This window comes from Mustelus asterias, chromosome 23 (assembly GCF_964213995.1).
Source record: "Mustelus asterias chromosome 23, sMusAst1.hap1.1, whole genome shotgun sequence".
Lineage (NCBI taxonomy): Eukaryota > Metazoa > Chordata > Chondrichthyes > Carcharhiniformes > Triakidae > Mustelus > Mustelus asterias.
Window position 1 is genome coordinate 64,765,667 of NC_135823.1, and position 13,275 is coordinate 64,778,941.

Consider the following 13,275-nt stretch of genomic DNA (forward strand, 5'->3'; position numbering starts at 1 on the left):
TTGTCATATATATTAGCATACAGAAAAGTATTGTTCCTCACGCACTATACAGAAAAGCACACCGTTCATAGAGAAGGAAAGGAGAGGGTGCAGAATGTAGTGTTACAGTCATAGCTAGGCTGCAGGGAAGATCAGCTTAATGCGAGGTAGGTCCATTCAAAAGTCTGACAGCAGCAGGGAAGAAGCTGTTCTTGAGTCGGTTGGTACATGATCTCAGACTTTTGTATCTTTTTTCCGACGGAAGAAGGTGGAAGAGAGAATGTCCGGGATGTGTGTGGTCCTTAATTATGCTGGCTGCTTTTCCGAGGCAGCGGGAAGTGTAGACAGAGTCAATGGATGGGAGGCTGGTTTGCGTGATGGACTGGGCTTCGTTCATGACCCTTTGTAGTTTCTTACGGTCTTGGTCAGAGCAGGAGGCATACCAAGCTGTGACACAACCAGAAAGAATGCTTTCTATGGTGCATCTGTAAAAGTTGGTGATAGTCGTAGCTGGTATGGGCTGTTGGAGGAAACCGGAGCACTCAGTGGAAACCCACTCAGACATGGGGAGAACGTGCAGACGCCACACAGACAGTGACCCAAGCACAGGAATTGAACCCTGGTCCCTGGTGCTGTGAGGCAGCAGTGCTAACCACTGTGCCACCCACTACTCACTGGCTTTCAGTAGATAGATGGCCTAGTCAAGAGGCTGGTGCATGACCTTGTGAAGGTGCAGCACCTAAATTATCCCTCGTCTCTATTTGGCAGTTTGCTGGGTGACTGAGCTAAACTCCTGGCAATAACAGTAAACAAGAACACAAAATGAGACGGAAATAGAACATACCAGTGGAATAAATGCATTTATTCGCAAATGTGCATTGTGTTTGCTGGCGCTACAACAAGCTTCCAATAAAGTACAGAATGATTTTTGAAAGCTGGATTTCAGACAGATATCAATTCATTCTTCTTCAGACAAAGGGTAGATTTTGATTTCATTAAAAGGGCGGCACAGTGGCACAGTGGTTAGCACAGCTGCCTCACAGCGTCAGGGACCCGGGTTCAATTCCGGCCTTGGGTCACTGCCTGTGTAGAGTCTGCACGTTCTCCCCGTGTCTGCGTGGGTTTCCTCCGGGTGCTCCGGTTTCCTCCCACAGTCCAAAGATGTGCGGGTTAGGTTGACTGGCCGTGCTAAATTGCCCCTTAATGTCAGCAGGGTAAATATGAAGGGTTATGGGGATAGGGCCTGGGTGGGATTGTGGTCGGAGCAGACTCGATGGGCTGAATGGCCTCCTTCTGCACTGTAAGAATTTTATGATTCTATGAAATGGAAAAGCGCTGTCACATGTGGATCTCACATTCAGAGGTACGCAAGGTAGGCAAGCCCCAAGTGTTCATTGTTATCTTAGTTTATTTTCCCAGAACAGGTAGCCTGAAGCTGCAGCTTGAGGGGGAAACCGTGCCACACTAAGTCTAGCTGACCAGGACCCTCTCCTGCTTTTATCAGCTGCCAAGGACATGGAGGGAGAGTTTGCTAGTTGACAATCCACCCGTTTAGCCATGGTCTGAACATACTTTCTGTAACTATCAAGTCCTGGAGTGGAAAAAAAAGAACAGAAAATGCTGGAAAATCGCAGCAGGTCTGACAGCATCTGTGGAGAGAGAATAGAGCCAACATTTTGAGTCTGGATGACCCACAGCTATCCAGACTCGAAACATTGGCTCTATTCTCTCACCACAGATGCTGTCGGACTTGCTGAGAGTTTTCAGCATTTTCTGTTTTTGTTTCAGGTTCCAGCAAGGAAACCTTTTACTGGTTACCACGCACCGTCCTCCTCCGGCTGATGGATCAGTACTCCTCCATGTTGAACAACACTTGGAGGAAGCACTGAGGGTGGCAAGGGTACAAAATGTACTCTGGGTGGGGGATTTCAATGTCCATCACCAAGAGTGGCTCAGCAGCAGCGCTGCTGATCGAGCTGGTCGGGTCCTAAAGGATGTAACTGCTAGACTGGGCCTGCAGCAGGTGGTGAAGGAACCAACAAGAGGACATAGCATACTTGACCTCATCCTTACCAATCTGCCGGCTGCAGATTACATCTCCATTTCAGAAATGGATGCTGCAATGGGGAAGGGAATGTAAGTTCTCTCCAGCTGAAAACAGTCAGACGACCTTTATTCTCTACCTTCAGTTTGTGACTCATCTTCCTCTTGCACTGTTCGCAAATTAAAGATACCGATTTGGGATTCAAATTGGGGAGGGAGGCAATGGCGTAGTGATGTTGTCACTGGATTAGTAATCCAGAAGACCCAGGGTAATGCTCTGGGGACCCGGGTTCGAATCCCACCACGGCGGATAGTGAAATTTGAATTTAAAGATCTGGAATTAAAAGTCTAATGATGACTACATGGACTTTAGCAAGGCCTTTGACAAGGTACCGCATGGTAGGTTGTTGCATAAGGTTAAATCTCACGGGATCCAGGGTGAGGTAGCTAAATGGATACAAAATTGGCTTGATGACAGAAGCCAGAGGGTGGTTGTAGAGGATTGTTTTTCAAACTGGAGGCCTGTGACCAGCGGTGTGCCTCAGGGATCAGTGCTGGGTCCACTGTTATTTGTCGTTAAATTAATGATTTGGATGAGAATATAGGGGGCATGGTTAGTAAGTTTGCAGATGACACCAAGATTGGTGGCATAGTGGACAGTGAAGAAAGTTATCTCCAACTGCAACGGGATCTTGATCAATTGGGCCAGTGGGCTGACGAATGGCAGATGGAGTTTAATTTAGATAAATGAGAGGTGATGCATTTTGGTAGATTGAACCAGGGCAGGACTTACTCAGTTAATGGTAGGACGTTGGGGAGAGTTACAGAACAAAGAGATCTAGGGGTACATGTCCATAGCTCCTTGAAAGTGGAGTCACAGGTGGACAGAGTGGTGAAGAAGGCATTCGGCATGCTTGGTTTCATTGGTCAGAATATTGAACACAGGAGTTGGGACGTCTTGTTGAAGTTGTACAAGACATTGGTAAGGCCACACTTGGAATACAGTTCTGGTCACCCTATTATAGAAAGGATATTATTAAACTAGAAAGAGTTCAGAAGAGATTTACTGGGATGCTACCGGGACTTGATGGTTTGAGTTATAAGGAGAGGCTGAATAGACTGGGACTTTTTTCCCTGGAGCATAAAGGCTGAGGGGTGATCTTATAGAGGTCTATAAAATAATGAGGGGCACAGATCAGCTAGATAGTCAATACCTTTTCCCAAAGGTAGGAGAGTCTAAAACTAGAGGGCATAGGTTTAAGGTGAGAGGGGAGAGATACAAAAGTGTCCAGAGGGGCAATTTTTTCACACAGAGGGTGGTGAGTGTATGGAACAAGCTGCCAGAGGTAGTAGTAGAGGCGGGTACAATTTTGTCTTTTAAAAAGCATTTAGACAGTTACATGGGTACGATGGGTATAGAGGGATATGGGCCAAATGCGGACAATTGGGACTAGTTTAGGGGTTTTAAAAAAGGGCTGCAAGGACAAGTTGGGCCGAAGGGCCTGTTTCCATGCTATAAACCTCTATGACTCTATGACTATGAAACCATTGTCGATTGTCGGAAAAACCCATCTGGTTCATTAATGCCCTTTAGGGAAAGAAATCTGCCATCCTTACCCTGTTTCGGGCCTACATGTGACTCCAGAGCCACAGCAATGTAGTTGATTCTTAAATGCCCTCAGGGATGGGCAATAAATGCTGGCCCTGCTAGTGACGCACACATCTCATGAAAGAAAAGATAAAAAAATACAATTTTAACAAACTTATTCGTGTCACAAGTAGGCTTAAATTAACACTGCAGTGAAGTTACTATGAAAATCCCCTAGTCGCCACACTCCAGCGCCTGTTTGGGAACATTGAGGGAGAACTTAGCACAGCCAATGCACCAAGCCTGCACTTCTTTCAGAATGTGGGAGGAAACTGGAGCACCCGGAGGAAATCCACACAGACACGGGGAGAACGTGCAAACTCCACACAGACAGTGACCCAAGCCGGGAATCGAACCCCGGTCCCTGGCACTGTGAGGCAACAGCGCTAACCACTGTGCCACCGTGCCACCCCCAATACTTCAATGTCCACAGCCAAATTCAAACCCAATAGATAAATTCCATTGCTATGAAAGGGTTTAAGAATGCTTATGATCAATGTTTTAGACAAAATACAAGCTATTTTCATGGTAATTAACAGCCACTGTGAATCAGTTCTGATTGGCACCTTTCATAGAGAGAATTTGTTTACTATTATGTGGTTGATAAATTATGTTCTCACTCACACCTCATGCTATCTTCCTCCTCTAGGACTCCTCGCACTGTGCTCGAAACATCAGCAGGCAATTCCCTAACAATACTGTGCAGCATCTGTTTTAAAAGTTTATTTATTCGTGTCACAAGTAGGCTTACATTAACACTGCGGTGAAGTTACTGTGAAAATTCCCTAGGCGCCACACTCCCGCGCCTTTTCGGGTACACTGAGGGAGAATTTAGCATGGCCAATGGACCCTAACCAGCACGTCTTTCGGACTGTGGGAGGAAACCCATGCAGACACAGGGAGAAGGTGCAGACTCCGTACAGACAGTGACCCAAGCCGGGAATCGAACCTGGGTCCCTGGCGCTGTGAGGCAGCAGGGCCAATTGTGGCTCAAGTGCGCTTTCCAATTTTCCCTCCCACCCTCTCGAATAAAACCTCAGCTCATATTTTCAGCATCCCATGAGATTGAGAAATGAATACACGAAGGACATTCAGTTGCATTAGTACATCAATATACTTTAAAATCAATTCGAAAGTGCATTCAAACCATTTTCTTTCAATTAACGTTAAATGCTTTTATATACCCAGTTATCTAAACAATTCATTTAAAATGATGCGAGTACTGAAGTACTTTAATCTTCCCATCTGCTAGAGGAAAAACATTCATTTATGTCGAACTTCTCATACCCCCAGAACATCCCAAAGTACTTTACAGCCAACGAAATACTTTTTGAAGTGTAGTCATTGTTGTCATGTAGGAAATATGGCAACCAATTTGCACACAACATAAATTCATCAGTTCATCAGATATAGGAGCAGAATTAGGCCATTCAGCCCATCGAGTCCACTCCGCCATTCGATCATGGCTGATATGCTCCTCATCCCCATTTTCCTGCCTTCTCCCCATAACCTTTCAACCCATTACCAATTAAAAATCTGTCTAACTCCTCCTTAAATTTACTCACTGTCCCAGCATCCACCGCACTTTGGGGTAGCGAATTCCACAGATTCACAACCCTTTGGGAGAAGTAGTTTCTCCTCAACTCTGTTCTAAATTTGCTACCCCTTATCCTAAGACTATGACCTCTTGTCCTACAAGAGGAAACCTCCACGTCAACTTTATCCACACCTTCTATCATCTTGTACACCTCAATTTGATCTCCCCTCATTCTTCTAAATTCCAGAGAGTATCGGCCTAAACTGTTCAATCTCTCTTCAAACAGCAATGAGACAATCTGACAACACTACCTGTGGGAATGCTGGTTGAAACAAGGGGCCACTTGAGGGGGCAGCTTGGTTGAGGGGTCAATCACGAGGGGGCATAGATTTAGGGTAAGGGACAGGAGATTCAGAGGGGATTTGAAAGAAACCTTTTTCACTCAGAATCTGGAATGCGCTGCCTGGGAAGATAGTGGAGGTTGGAAACCTTACAGCCTTCAAAAAATATTTGGATGAGCACTTGAAATATCATAACATTCAAGGATATAGGGCAAGTGCAGGAAAATGGGAATTAGTGCACCTTTAGTGTTAGATGTTGTCGGTGCAGACTCGATGGGCCAAAGAGCCTTTTCTGCACTCTATGACCCTGTGGCTTAAGTTTGTTAGCATTTACTTAAGAAAATTCTGAATGGAAATCATTCTAACTGCAAGGTTGGAAGATGCCTAACATGCCTAACAACAGTTAATCCAGGTGGGTGTAGAAAGGAAAGGTCGGAGCTCATTTTCATCCAGTTATCTCCCAGTGTGGAGTATTGTCTGGCAATAACACAAAACAGGAAACTGCAGAAACATGCCCAACACTCTTCCTTCTAGATACCCGACCAAGTTCCATGACTTCTCTGAAAGCATTAAATAGACAATAGAAGTTTCTATGATACAGTTAACTCCAGTTTTCAGACAGGTTTTGATAAGGTTCTGCAGGAATGGTTTTTAATTGAAAGTTGGGAGATCCCAGGGTACAATGTAGGAACAAAGAACAGTACAGCTCAGGAACAGGCCCTTCAGCCCTCCATGCCTGCGCCAATCACGTTGTCCTATCTAGACCAATCGTCTGTATCCCTCTATTCCCCGTCTGTTCCTGTGTCTATCCAGATAAGTCTTAAATGTCACTAATGTAACTGCCTCAACCACCTCACTTGGCAGCGCATTCCAGGCCCCCACCACCCTCTGCGTAAAAAACCTTCCCCACACATCTCCACTAAACGTTTCCCCCCCTTACCTTGAACTTGCGCCCCCTTGCAATTGTCACTTCTGCCCTGGGAAAAAGCTTCCAACTGTTCACCCTATCTATACCTCTCATAATTTTATAAACTTTTATCAGGTCACCCCTCAGCCTCCGTCTTTCCAGGGAGAACAATCCCAGTTTATTCAATCTCTCCTCATACCCTCCATACCAGGCAACACCCTGGTAAACTTTTACTGTACTCTCTCCAAAGCCTCCACGTCCTTCTGGCAGTGTGGCGATCAGAATTGGACACAGTATTCCAAATGTGGCCTAACCAATGTTTTATACAACTGCAACATAATTTGCCAACTTTTATACTCGATGCCCCGGCCGATGAAGGCAAGTACGCCATATGCATTCTTCACCACCTTTTCCACCTGTGCCACCACATTTAAGGATCTGTGGATCTGCACACCCAGATCTTTCTGTGTGTCTATGCTCCTGATAGTTCTGCCATTTAGTTAATAGCTCCCACCTGAATTGGAGCTACCAAAATGCATCACCTCGCATTTGTCCGGATTAAATTTAATCTGTCATTTCTCTGCCCAATTTTCCAGCCTTTCTATATCCTGCTGTATTCTCTGACAATCTTCATCGCTATCCACAACTCTGGCTACACAGGGTAACAGGGTCATTAGAAGCCTAGGGTGGTGGTTGTGTCGGCTCTTGTGTGGATCTTCCCAGGCCCGGGGTAAGGATCACGTGCTCAGAATTATGAGTCAAGCCCAATGAAGGACCCAGCCAATTTCCGGAGGACACAGAGGCCGGAATATTATCTCCATTCACGCCGGCAGGATTTTCCCATCCCGCCGCAGTGAACGGAGATTAGGCTGTCCGCCGACCTCGCTGTTGCGGGAGCATGGCATGAACGGCCGTTAAGATCACACCCCAAGAATCTGCAAGGGGATATAGATAGGTGATGTGAGTGGGCAAAGATTTGGCAGAGGGAGTGTGATGTGGGAAACTGTGCTTATCCACTTTGGTAGAAAGAATATTATTTAAGTGGAGAGAGACTGCAGAATGCCGTGGTACAGAGAGATTTATCCAGCTGGGTATCCTGGTACATGAATCACAAAAGGTTAGCAAGCGCGTACAGCAAGTAATTGGGAAGGCAAATGAAACGTTAGCCTTTACTGCTCCGGGAGATAGAATATAGAAACATAGAAACTAGAAGCAGGAGTAGGCCATTCGGCCCTTCGAGCCTGCTCCACCATTCATCTCGATCATGACTGATCATCAAATTCAATATCCTGATCCCCCTCTTCCCCCCATATCCCCTGATCCCTTTAGCCCCAAGAGCTATATCTAACTTTTTCTTGAAAGCACACAATGTTTTGGCCTCAACTACTTTCTGTGGTAGTGAATTCCACACATTCACCACCCTCTGAGTGAAGAAATTTCTCCTCACCTCACTCCGAAAAGGTTTACCCCGATCCTGAAATTATCACCCCTAATTTTGGACTCCCCCACCATCGGGAACATTCTTTCTGAATCGACCCTGTCTAACCCTGTTAGAATTTTATAAGTTTCTCTGAGATCCCCTCTCACTCTTCTAAACTCCAGTGAATATAATCCTAACTGACTTAGTCTCTCCTCATATGATAGACCTGCCATCCAGGAATCAGCCTGGTAAACCTTCGCTGCACTCCCTCTATATCCTTCCTCAGATAAGGACACCAAAACTTCACACAATACTCCAGGTGTGGCCCCACCAACGCCCTATACAATTACAGCAAAACATCCCTATCCCAAGACTCAAAACCTCTCGCTGTGAAGACCAACATATCATTTGCCTTCTTTACTGCCTGCTGTACCTGCGCGCTTACTTTCAGGGACTGATACACGAGGACTCCAAGGTCTTGTTGAATATCCACCTCTCTCAATTTACACCCATTCAAGTAATAATCTGAGTAGAGAAGTCTTCCCACAATTTTGCCGGGCATTAGTGAGACCCCATTGAGAGTACTGTATACAGTTTTGGTTTCCGTACTTAAGGAGGGACATACTTACATTGAAAGCCATTCAGAACAGCTTCACGAGGTTGATTCCTGGGATGAAGCGGGTTGTGTGCAGTTTTGGTATCCTTATCTGAGGAAGGATGTCCTTGCCATAGAGGGAATACAGCAAAGGTTTACCAGAGTTAGACAGGGTAGATTCAGAAAGAATGTTCCAGATGGTGGGGGCAGTTCAGAACTAGGGGCCTTCATTTGAGGACAAGGAGTAAACATTTTAGGATTGAGGTGAGGAGAAATTTCTTCACCCAGAGAGTGCTGAATCAGTGGAATTCACTACCACAGAAAGTAGTCGAGGCCAAAATTTTGTGTGATTTCAAGAAGAAATTAGAAATAGCTCTTGAGGCTAAAGGGATCAAGGGATATGGGGAGGAAAGGGGGATCAGGATATTGAATTCGATGATCAGCCATGATCAAAATGAATGGCGGAGCAGGCTCGAAGGGCTGAATGGCCTCCTCCTGCTTCTAGTTTCTATGTCTTATGAGGACAGGTTGAGCAGGTACGGTCTATCCTCATAGGAGTTCAGAAGAGTGAGCAGTGATCTTAGTGGAACGTAAGATTCTGAGGGAGCTTGACAGAGTGGATACTCAGAGGATCTTCCCCCTTGTCAGGAATCTAGAACTAGGAGGCACAGTTTCAAAATGAGGAGATTCCCTCTTAAGATGGAGATGAGGAGAAATATCTTCTCACAGAAAATTGTCGGTTTTTGGAAGTGTTTACCCCAGAGAGCAGTGGAGGCTGGGCCAGATAACCACTCCATCTGACGAAGGAACTGTGCTCCGAAAGCTTATGGTATTTGCTACCAAATAAACCTGTTGGACTTTAACCTGGTGTTGTGAGACTTCTTACTGTGCCCACCCCAGTCCAACGCCGGCATCTCCACACCATTGAGTATATTCAGGGCTGAGTTAGAGAGATGTCTGATCTACAGGGAGTTTCCTCCGGGTGCTCTGGTTTCCTCCTGCAGTCCGAAAGACGTGCTGGTTAGGGTGCATTGGCCATGCTAAATTCTCCCTCAGTGAACCCGAACCAGAGTGTGGCGATTAGGGGATTTTCACAGTGACTTCATTGCAGTGTTAATGTAAGCCTACTTGTGACACTAATAAATAAAGTTAAATGTGACAAGTGGCAAAGTGGGGGTGGCACGGTGGCACAGTGGTTAGCACTGCCACCTCACAGCTCCAGGGACCTGGGTTCGATTCCCGCCTTGGGTCACTGTCTGTGTGGAGTCTGCACGTTCTCCCCGTGTCTGCGTGGGTTTCCTTCGGGTTTCCTCCTACACTCCAAAGATGTGCGGTTCAGGTGCCAAATTGCCCCTTAGTGTCCTGAGATGCATAGGTTAGAGGGATTGGTGGGGTGAATGTGTGGGGTCAAGGGGGTAGGGCCTGGGTGGGATTGTTCCTGGTGCTGATATGATGGGCCGAATGGCCTCCTGCTGTCAGGACTCTATGATTCGATGAAATCAGAAAGAGAAAAGTGTGGGGCTGCAAGGTGTGAGGAAATGAGCAGAGGCCTGTCTACCACTAATAGCCTATGCATAAATTTAATTTGTACCAAATGCCGTCCTCACCACCCTTTGTGTGGTTTTCACACGCTCATTTAGAGAATCTTTCAGTAACATGGCAGTGAAAGTAAAGGATGAGACAGCTCCCAACACAGAGACAATCAGTGGGGTGAAGTCAAACTTGACCTCCGCAACCGTACAGGCAACAGCAGTGACTCCCAACAGTATTTTGACCAGTGCTCGGGCTATTCTACCTGGCGACTGGGTTTCAGTTTGCAGGAGGGTCAGAGGTTTTCCGGCCATGACGGCCAGTCCTTGCAAACACTTCTCCCGCAGGTCCAGGTGATGCCAGAGGTAGACTAGCCCCGCCAACAGCAACCCGGCGCCAGTGGCAAAGGACAAGCCGGGGACTGGCACTGCCCCCACCGCCCCGGCAAGCGTCGCCGTCATCCAAATCCTTCTCTCCAGCATTTTCCTCTTCCCTTCTATAATCCGGGATGTCACATTGGGGAGAGAGAGCAGGAAGGCAATCTTCTTTACGTTTTTCAGGGTGATCGCAAGGGTGGCCTTGAGGACGGGGAAGTCAAACTTGCCCTGGTCGAAACCTGAGATCAGGAAAAGAGCGGGGGCTGTCACCCCCCTGGCTTCTAAGTTGCCAACACAGTCCAACCTGAGCTTCTGTAGCTCATCCTCAAAGGCTGCACTTTCCACTTCAACCGGAGGGAGTAGACTGTCAGCTTTGGATTGAACCAGGTAGAACGGTTTTCCCTCCTGTTGAATCACTAGAGCCAATTCCCCGTCGCTTCCCTCAAACCGACGGTCAGACACGACGAGGAACATGTCATATCGTTCAGCCTTTGCCATTTTTAGGTAATCGCTTAGTCCCAGGTCAGGGCGGTTGATTCCCGGAAGTTCCCAGAATTGAACGTTGGGCAGATCCGGGTGCGGGTATGCGACTGCCTCACTGTTGGTTTCACCACTGTCAACTCTCCCCTCCTCACCCATCCCCAGACCTATCAGAGCTCCGAGGAAGGTGGATTTTCCCGAGCCTGCTTCACCTGCCACGGCGATGTTGACTGGTGCATTATCCAAATCGTCTAATTTATTCTTAATCTCTGGGATAACTGCTTCTAAGCCACCAGTGTTGTAACTGGCTTGCAGTTGTTCTATTTCTTCCATATTGAACAATGTAGAAGACGCAACCACTGGATCTCTGCGGAGAAAGGAAACATTTATATTACACAAAGCATCATAGAATCCTGTGGGGTCCATTCATTCGTTCGAATAGACATGCTTAACATAGAATCCCTATAGTATAGAAGGAGGCCATTCGGCCCATCGAGGCCGTACTGACCACAATCCCACTCAGGCTCTATTCCCATAACCCCACACATTTACCTTCTTAATCCCCCGACGCTAAAGTTTTCAAAGTTAAAGTTTATTTATTCGTCACAAGTAAGGCTTACATTAACACTGCAATGAAGTTACTGTGAAATTCCCCTAGTCACCACACTCCGGCGCCTGTTCGGGTCAATGCACCCTAACCAGCATGTCTTTCAGACTGTGGGAGGAAACCGGACACTAAGGAGCAATTTAGCATGGCAATTCAACCTAACCTGCATGTCTTTGGACTGTTTGGGGACCCTGGTTCGAATCTCAGATGTTGAAATTTGAATTCATCAATACATTTGGAATTAAAAGTCTAACGATGACCATGAATCTATTGTCGCTTGTTGTAAAAACCCATCTGGTCCCTTTAGGGAACGAAAACTGCCGTTCTTATCTTGTCGGGCCTACATCTGACACAGTAAGAAGTTTAACAACACCAGGTTAAAGTCCAACAGGTTTATTTGGTAGCAAAAGCCACACAAGCTTTCGGAGCTCCAAGCCCCTTCTTCAGGTGAGTGGGTGAGAGACTCACCTGAAGAAGGGGCTTAGAGCTTCGAAAGCTTGTGTGGCTTTTGCTACCAAATAAACCTGTTGGACTTTAACCTGGTGTTGTTAAACTTCTTACTGTGTTTACCCCAGTCCAACGCCGGCATCTCCACATCATGACTACATCTGACACCAGACCCACAGCAATGTGGTTGACCCTTAAATGCCCTTAAATAGCCTTGCAAAGCCATTGCATTCAAGGGCAATTAGGGATGGGCAATAAATGCTGTCCCTGTCCATAACAGTGGCAAATGGGATGTTGGCCTTTATTGCAACAGGAATAAAGGAGTCTTGCTACAGTTGTGTAGGGTTCTGATGAGACCACATCTGGAATGCCGTGTGCAGTTTTGGTCTCCACATTTAAGAAAGGATAGACTTGCCTTGGAGACGGTACAGAGAAGGTTCACCAGGTTGATCTCTGGAATGAGGGGTTTGTCCTGTGTGAGAGGCTGAGCAAATTGGGTCTATCTTCTCTGGGGTTTAGAAGAATGAGAGGCGATCTCATTGAAACATACAAAATTTCAAAGGGGTTCGGTAGGAGGGACGCTGAGAGATTGTTTCCATTTGTTGTGGAATCCAAAACACAAGGGCAAAGTCTTCAAGGTAAGTGGCTGATCATTTAAATCTAAGATGTGGAGAAATTACTTCACTCAAAGGGTTGTGAATCTTTGGAATTCTCTCATCCAGAGGGTTGTGGACTTACAGGATACTGCGAGGCCTGGATAGAGTGGGTGTGGAGAGGATGTTTCCACTAGTAGGAACAACTAGAACCAGAGGGCACAACCTCAGGCTAAAGGGATGATCCTTTAAAACAGAGATGAGGAGGAATTTCTTCAGCCAGAGAGTGGTGAATCTGTGGAACTCTTTGTCACAGAAGGCTGTGGAGGCCAGGTCATTGAATGTCTTTAAGACAGAGATAGATAGGTTCTTGATTGATAAGGGGATCAGGGGTTATGGGGAAAAGGCAGGAGAATGGGGATGAGAAAAATATCAGCCAAGATTGAACGGCGGAGAAGACTCGATGGGCCGAGTGGCCTAATTCTGCTATTATGTCTTATGGTCTTATGGATGCTTCATCGTTGAATACATTTAAGGCTGGGACAGACAGAGTTTTGGTCTCGCAGGGAAACTCAGGGAAGTGATATGAGGAGCAGACGGGAAAATGGAGTAGAATCCCAACATTCCTATGATTGCATTGAATGACACAGCAAGGTCATTTGGCTGATGGCCGGCACGGTGGTGCAGTGGTTAGCACTGCTGCCTCACAGAGCCAGGGACCTGGGTTCGATTCCCGGCTTGGGTCACTGTCTGTGTGGAGTTTCAAAACAC